General features: G+C 43.9%; 1 protein-coding gene and 1 pseudogene across 2 annotated transcripts in view; one reads left to right on the top strand and one right to left on the bottom strand.

Moving 5' to 3' along the window:
* The window catches only part of DPF3 (double PHD fingers 3), a 258,505-nt gene that overhangs the window by 53,340 nt on the left and 196,377 nt on the right, over window positions 1–8,788 (top strand). The window lies entirely within an intron of this gene.
* Window positions 1,899–2,654, bottom strand: LOC125167815 (RNA-binding protein PNO1-like; annotated as a pseudogene).

The raw sequence follows: 8,788 nt of genomic DNA, 5'->3' as shown, positions 1-8,788 counted from the left end.
GGACTTTTGTGTCTGGATTCTTCAACTTACCATGTTTTCAGTGTCCAACCACATAGTAGCATATATCAAGACTGCATTTTTTTTTAAGTGGCAGAATCCTATTCCATTAGGTGGTATACTACATTTTATTTATCTACCCATCAGTTGATAGACATTTGGGTTATTTCCACTTTTTCGCTATTACGAGTAATGCTAACATGCACATTCAAATACAAGTCTTTGTGTGAACATATGTTTTCAGTTTTTTTGACCATACACCTAGGATTGAAACTGCTGGGTCATATGACAACTGTATCTTTAATTTTTGGAGGAACTACCACTGTTTTCCACAGCGGCTGCACATTTTACATTCTTACCAGCATCGTGCGCGGGGCCAGTTTCTCCACTTCTTTGCTGACACTTGTGATTATCTGTTTTTCTGATTCTAGCCATGCTGGTGGGTGTGATGTGGTATCTCACGGTGGTTTCGATTTGCATTTCTCTAATGGCTAATAACGCTGAGCATCTTTTCATGTGTTTTTTGACCACTTGTGTATTTTGTTTGGAGAAATGTCTACTCACATCCTTTGCCTGTGTTTTAATTGAGTTGTTTGTCTTTTTTGTTTTTAAGAAGAGAGTTTGTTTTAATATGTTATTGTTACTTCCTCTACGCTAGCTGGTCGTTGTTGTTACTTCCTCTACGCTAGCATGGTGTGACCAGCCTGTGGAGATGGAGGGGTAGAATGGATCACTTAAAAGCAGGCTGGGGTCTCTGCCTTTTAGGCCACTCCTCAGTGTTCTTGGGGAGGACTCCTCTTCCTTACCTGCCCTTAGCAGCTTTCTCCCCCAGAGTTTCTGTTCTTGAACCAATTCTTACTTGTTGTCAATTTCTTCCCAGTTGACCTCATCCACACCCATGGCGTCCACCACCGTATATGTGATGATTACTCTCAAATGCGTATATCCAGTTTGGACTTCTCTCTGGAGCTCCACACCTGCCTATCTAGGTGGAACTTCAGCGTGTTCAAAACCTACTACATTTCTCTTCTCCTGGGTTCCCCGTCTGGATGACTGGCAGCATCATTTACCAGGTCAAAAAAGCTGGAGGTGTCTTGGAATGCTTCTTCTCTATCTAGGGCACATCCGCCCTCTTCCTGTCAAGTTCTGTGCATTGGCTGTCTTTAGCAGCTCTCTCTAACTTGTCCTCCATTCTTCATTCCATACTGACTGCCTTAGGTCAGGTCTTTGTCATTCCAACTAGACTCCCTAGTTTTGAATTACTTCCATCTATCCATCCTCTGCTGGAATGATCCAGTTATATTCCTCCCATCTCAAAGTGGTTCCTTATTGCCTGAAGGATAAACTTCCTCCTCTTTTGTCGAGTGTTCAGACCCTCTTGGGTCTGATCTCTACTTGTCTTCCCAACTTCATATTCCCCTGCTCATTCTCCCGTCATTTCTTATTTTATTTTAATTAATTAATTATTTTATCTATTTATTTATTTTTGTGGGGTGATTCCTTTAATTATACTCCATAGACAAGAAATGTTTATAAATTTATAAGAAGTTACAAATTTATAAATAAGTTGATAAATTCATACAGGACTGTTTCAACCAGAAGTTTCCCTCCCATAAGAGTTATAAACTATGCAAATCTTTTATTTAAAATGAAGTGATAAATTACAGTTAATGTGTAAGTATAGTGTGCCACATTCAGATGTGGAAATTATCCTCAAAGTCGCTGTGTGTGACTTTTACCAAACCTTTCCTCTCTGTTTATGCTTCTGGCTGAGAACAGAAGTGATGGAGCCTTAAAGTGACTGGAATACTTTTCACATGGTTTCTTGTGACCACAGGTTGGGAGGGAAGGCTTTTTCTCTAGAGTCCAAAGACAAGATAAAAAAGTCTCTTGATTTGAAATCAGAAACGATCTGCTTCTCTGCTAGCCACAGCTCGGATATTGCCATAAACCTTTGAGGGAGGATTTCCCAGGATGACGTTGCAAATGGCGGTTCTTGCCATCTTCATGTTTTGGAAAGAGCCAAGGATGTGAACTTACAGCCAAAACCATCCATGTCCGTGTCACATTCTCTATGGTGAATTTGGTTTTTCCTCCTTTACCAGCAATTCTTCCTATCCCTCTTGACAGGTGGTCTCCCTAGAGCCCCCTTTAGGGGCTTCACATCTGTGATTTCAAAGGACTCTAGGAAGAGGTCATCCAACCTAATGAGGGCAAGGGCATCCTCTACCTGAAACCCAAGAATAAAGGCTTTCACAAAACCAGCTGCTTTTGTCAGAGCACTAACATCTTTGGTTTCTTTACAAGTCCTGATCTCTACATTCCTCGATTTTAAGTTAAAGCGCATCTGGAGTGCCAAACATTCTACAATAGGAGTAAATATCTTCATCCAGTTTTCTTTTAATAGCATGTATCTGTTAGCTGGGACTGGAATTTTCCTTGTTTTCTTCTTTTCCACTCAGGAATCCGTCCCTGGCGAGGGGTGGGAAAATGGGCCTCTTTGTGGGGCGGGCCTCCTCTGTGTCCCTGTGGGCCATGTCCCTGCCCTCCCCCCACTCGGACAGCTGCTCAGCCTGGTTTCTTTATCCGCCAGCCACCTCATGGGTGACTTGGGTGAAGCCGTTCTTGGCCCCTGCACTCTGGGCCTCCATCTCCGTTTCTATCCCCAGGAATCTCCCCTCATCTCTTATTTTAGCCATAGGAATTCTTTCAGGTTTCTTGAATGGTCTGTGTTACCTCAAATCTCCAAGCTTTGACTGCCATGCTACTGGCATGACATTTTTTTTAATGTTTATTTATTTATTTATTTATTAAAAAAATTTTTTTTTCAACGTTTATTTATTTTTGGGACAGAGAGAGACAGAGCATGAACGGGGGTGGGGCAGAGAGAGAGGGAGACACAGAATCGGAAACTGGCTCCAGGCTCCGAGCCATCAGCCCAGAGCCCGTCGCGGGGCTCGAACTCACAGACTGCGAGATCGTGACCTGGCTGAAGTCGGACGCTTAACCCACTGCGCCACCCAGGCGCCCCGATTTATTTATTTTTGAGAGAGAGAGAGAGAGAGAGAGAGAGAGCGAGCGCATGAGTAGCAGGGGGAGGAGGGGCAGAGAGAGAGGAGAGAGAGAATCCCAAGCAGACTCTGTGCTACCAGCCAGTCAGGAGCCCGACGTGGGGCTTTATCTCACGAACTGTAAGATCATGACCTGAGCAGAAATCAGGAGTCGGATGCTTAACCAACTGAGCCACCCAGGCGTCCCACTGGCATGAATTTTATCTGTGTGGCCAAGGATAGATTTTCAGGGCTAGATTATGGATCCAATATGGCGCCAATTAAATACTACTGTAGATAGAGAACATGGCAGACTGTGGTTTGGATGTGGATTTTGATTCAATAACTTATTTATATGAAAGGATTTCCAAACTGAATGGAAATTAAACTGCATTTAATTGATTTTGTGAGCCACCTGTACTGCAAAGGTGATGGATTTTTGGGGAAAGATTCTGACATTTGTCCCATCCATAGCCTGTTGTTACTTTTGTTACTTTCTGAATCAAGAACACCAGGATACATGATGTGACAAGTATATGTGTATTTTGGGAGCTAATGGGACAAAATATTTGAAATCAGATTGGATTCCAAGGTTGCCATAGCTACTGGCTACTATGAACACCAGCATCACATATTTGTTTGGAACCCTACATCTCTAACTTCTGCAATGTCTTTTTTTTTTTTTTTTTTTTTTTCCTGAGGGTGTTAGTCCTCAGATAAAGAAACTGAGTGAAACTGAAGGAATGATTCCTTCTGAATCCCTTTCTGGTCCCTTCTGGTTCCTTTCCGAATTTTTAACAACAATTTAATTTAGTTTAGATTATTCTTTAGTGCTTTCTCACTCTCCCTCAAATTTTTACTTAGAAAAATTTCAAGTCTTCCGAAACGTTGCAAGAATGGTACAATGAACACCCCTGTAGTCTTTACTCAGAGCCACCATTTGCACATTTCCCCCAAATGGTCTTTACGATCCTCTTTGTATTTTGGTTATAGTATCAGATAGTCTGAAGAAGACCAATGATGCTTGCCGGGGTAGAGAAGTTAGTTGCTGGATCCTCCTGTGGAACTAATTTATTCTCTCTCAGTTTCCAAATGGATGGAGAAGCCATAGATCAATGGCCCCTTCTGAGAACTTGTTAATCCTCTCCTCATGTGAAGCTGTGAATGTGATCATTTATTTTTTCAGGAAGAGTGAGATTTGGTTCATAATACACCATCCTCTTCTGGGGATGTTTCTGAGCTTCTGGCAAAGCTCAGTGCTACAACTGAAGCCTTGAACTCTTGGCTCAGCGCTGCCACTGAGTGGGGCCCCCGTGGATGGTCTTGAGCAAGTTCCTTTCTCACTGTGAGCCTCAGTTTCCCCATCTATAGAATGAGAGCTTGGATCACCTGCTTTTTTAAGTCCCCGCCCTGCCCCATGCTCACGTCCTATGCCCCTGTGATGGTCAGAAAAATTCAGTCCTTCGGGAAATTGCCAAAGATACTTACTGTGCTTGTGAGATGAACTCCAGAATTTATTGCTGGCTGGGCTTCAGCCAGGAGCATGTCTGGTTTATAATGAGGAGTGTTTCTCCCCTTGTAAGAGCCACCAGTGCTCTGTCTGCCTGCTGAGGTGGGAGGTGGGCTTGGTGGGGATGCAGGAAGCAGCAGGAACTCTGACCCTTTTGTTGGAGCCTCTCCACCTCCTTTCCTTTGAGGTTGTCTGTTTGTTTAATTTGTCATTTGCCTTGCTTCCCACGCCCTTTTATAGCTACTTTTGTTCAAGGATATGGCCATCTCCTTTTTCTGTCCTTGGCCTACCTCCAGGTTAAATATCTAGGGAGGATAGCAGCCACCTGAAGATGTGATGACATGGGTGGTGTTAGTGGTGGGCCTCAACAAGGCTGTGCTCTCATTGGTGGGGTAAGAGCTGTTCCAAGTGCAGGTAGTTGGGTGGTGGATTGATATTGCTCTTGCTAGAGAATTCCACAAAGTCCCCCCCGCCCCAATTCCTCCCACACTTCCCCCCCCCCCCCCCCCCCCACCGCCATAGAGCCCCAGGCAGAGGTCCTGGACTGGCCAGACTTTCTTTTATGTATTTAATCCCCATGGGTACGATTTGGGAAAGTTCTGGTAAAGGAGAAAAGGACTTAGATGTGGCAGGGTTGAAGACAGGAGCTGGTGGGAACAGGGTGATTTAGGGTTCATTTATTCATTCATTCAATAAATGTTTATTGAAGACCTACTGTGTTATGTGTGGGTCCATTTATCCAGACAGTCTTAAATCTGGGTAGCCATTGTTAATGTGTTATGTGTTTAGAAGTGTTAGAAATAATATTATTAATGGTCATTCTTCCTCTCCCGGCCATCATGTGCCAGGCATGTTGCTAAGTGGGTTGTATCTATTCCATCCAATCCTGCCAACCACTCTGACGAGGAAGATGCTGCAGGAGAGGAAAGGGAGGTTTAGAGCAATCAGTTGGTCAAGGTCAGGCGACAACGACAACAGGAAGGAGGAATAATTGGGATTTGAATTCAAGTGTGATTTCAAATCCCACCCTCTTAGCCTCTGTGCCTTTGGTTTATGGATGGATGCCTGTCTGTGCTAAAGTTTTCACTGGTTTAAAAGGTAAGGACAATAGAACTACATTTTTAGTAAGGCTTTATTTAATTCAGTGGTTCTCAACTGAGATGATTTTGCCCCTGGGGGTGTTTGGCAATGCCTGGAGACATTGTTTGGTTGTCACAACTTGGGAGGGGCTACTGGTATGTTATGAATAGCAGCCAGAGATGCTGCTAAATGCCCCAAGGTGCACAGGACAGCCCCCCCATTCTTCTCCCTTCATCCCCATAGCAAAGATTTATTGGCCTAAAGTGTCCATGGTGCTAAGGTTGAGGAACTCTGATTTAATTTGAAGGATTAGCCTTAATCTTATATTATTCTGACTTTTTGGATACGTATGAAATGTTTTTTAAGAAACAAAGTAGTAGATGGCAGTTAATAGATGGCAGTTGGGTTTTAGATTGTCCTTATTTGGCAAAATAAAAAAAAAATTGGCAAGACCGTGTTGATACCTCTAATTTTTGTTGTAACAAATTTCCTGGACTGTGAAATCCAGACATCTAGGAATTATTTGATCTAGGAATTGTGTTTTAAAAATACTTTGTTTGTTAAGAATTGATGAAAGAAAGTGTCTTGTGTCACAAGTAAGACAATGCTTAAGGTGCCCTTGGGCTCCTGGGATGTGATTTAATAACAAACATTCATTGACCACTTAGTGCCTAGTATGTGCCAGGCCCTATGAGAGGTCAAAAGACATTTTGACCTGTTGAGTTTATGGTCTTCCTAGGACAAAAAGTGTACACGCGTGAAAAAGCAGGGAACAAAAAGTGAGACTGGCAAATGATGGCCAAGTTTAATCACAGGTTGATACTAACATGGCAAACCAAGGGGTTTCTACTGGAAAGAATTTTAGGTTCCTGGCTTCAATCCACTATCCAGTAATTTATGTGACCTTAGACAAGGCCCTTAATTTCTCTGCCTCTTGCTTTCTTATTGGTTTCCTGTCTTGGATGTGGGCCCCTCAAGCCCGAAGGTTGACACCTCCTTTCCTTCCTACCTTCAATGGGGAACCCAGTCCTGTTGATTCTGTTTAGGGACTGTCTCTAGAGTCTGCCCAGTCTCTTCCTATTCCAGTGTATTCTTCACCCAGAAGCTGGAATAATCTTGCCAAAACATAAATCTGATCATGTCACCTGCCTCTGCTTGAAACCTTCAGTGGTTTCCTCATTGCCCACGGGATAAAGTCCAAACTCCTTGGCAAGGCTTTCTTGGCTCCATGGTCTGGGCCCAGCCAACCTCTTCAGTCTCCTTTCTCATCCTTTGCCCTTCACCACCCCTCACCCCTTCCGTGGTCTGGAAATGCCAGACAGCTCATTCTTCTCTGAGCACAAATTGCTGACCCATCCCTCTCTTTTCCACCTGGCAAAAATCACAGTAGTCTTTTTTTTTTTTTAAGTTTATTTATTTATTTTGAGAGAGAGAGAGAGGGAGAGAGTGTGAGCAGGAGAGGGGCAGAGAGAGAAGAAGAGAGAGAGAAAGAATCCCAAGTAGGCTCTGCACTATCAGCGTGGAAGCCCCATGCAGGGCTTGATCTCATGAACTGTGAAATCAAGAGGTGGACACTTAACCGACTGAGCCACCCAGGTGCCTCTCACAGTAGTCTTTTAAGGTTTGTCTCCATCATTTCCTCTGGAAGCTGCTCCAGATCCTGGAGGCGGAGTGCATTTCCCTGTCTCTCTCCCTCACTGGACTGTGACCCATTTGAAGGCAATGCTTGCATTTGTCTTGTTCTGGCTAGAAAACGTGATACCCAGCATGGTCATGGCACATGGTAGGTGTTCAACGATTCTTTTTAAAAATTTTTTAATGTTTATTCATTTCTAAGGAGGGGGGAGGGGCAGAGAGAGAGGGAGACACAGAATCCGAAGCAGGCTCCAGGCTGTGAGCTGTTAGCACAGAGCCCGATGTGGGGCTCGAACTCATGAACCATGAGATCATGACCTGAGCCGAAGCTGGATGCTCAACTGACTGAGCCACCAGGGTGCCCCTCAACCATTCTTGAGTAGGAAACAAATGGATAAAGGCGGAGTATTTAACATGGAGATGATAGTGTTTTGCCTTTGTTTACCAACCAAGGTTGCTGGTGGCATGAACATAAAAGTAATGTTTATTGAAGAGCTGAAAAATGAGAGGCTACATGCATGCAAAACATGTATTTGTCACTGTTTTCGAAAGGAGAGAATGTTAGCTTTTAAAGCACAGGTGAAAAAGCCTTAGAATTTCCTTCATTCGATCACCAATCACCGTTAGCATGCATGCATGTGTGTTTATGCACGTATATGCGGTATTGCTAAGCGTAAAGGGTTACATGGTTGTCAGGTACCGGGAATTGGTATATCAAATAGAAAACTCCAGATGGCTAGAATTTTGTGCAATTCAGCAAAAATGTGCCTTGTTGATACAGGAGCATACGTGCCTTGAATTGTGACTCAGTGGCCTGGACCTGCCTGGGGACTTCTAGTGACAACTTGTCCTTTGCTTTCCCAGAACTAGGGCTGAGCTTGGAGCAGGGGCAGGAAGGAGGGGCTTGGTTTCCTTTTTCTTTTCTGTCCCATTTTCTTTCTCCTCTTTCTGATCCCCCTGTTGTTTTCAATAAGGTCTGCCCCAGTCACCCACATTGAACGTGATACGTCAAAGCCAGAAGCAAAACCATGAACGGAAAGGTCTGGGCTTGTGTAACTCTTTGCACATACTATCCTACTAACTTTTATTGTCCATATCTGTGGATATGCCTTATTCCCGGCACCACTTCCCAGACTGTAATTCCACTGAGGGCAGGTATTTGGAATCTCTGTATACTTTTGGACCTGTACAGGTGCCTTGCCCTATAGGAGTGCGTGAATGTTTGCCGAATGAATGAATGAGCTCACCACATAAGAACAGAGTTTACCTCTTGTGCCAGTTCCTTAGTATACCATGTCTCTTGTTTTCGTTTGTTTGTTTGTTTTTGTATTTTCCAAGAGGAGTCTTCTTCCTTCTACCCAGATCAGGATAGAGGCAATTTTCTTTGACCTTCCTTTGGGAACCATCACTGTCACCCACAGGGTTGATTCTCTTTCACAAACCACCTCAGCTCTCAGAGGCTTTGCGTTTCAGGGCTGGATCCCTCCATTTCCCAGACTCTTGAAGGTGGCCCTGC

Source organism: Prionailurus viverrinus, chromosome B3 (genome assembly GCF_022837055.1).
Source record: "Prionailurus viverrinus isolate Anna chromosome B3, UM_Priviv_1.0, whole genome shotgun sequence".
In the NCBI taxonomy this organism is placed as follows: Eukaryota; Metazoa; Chordata; class Mammalia; order Carnivora; family Felidae; genus Prionailurus; species Prionailurus viverrinus.
Note: the sequence above shows the minus strand (reverse complement) of the source record. Positions and strands in the feature narration are given on the sequence as shown.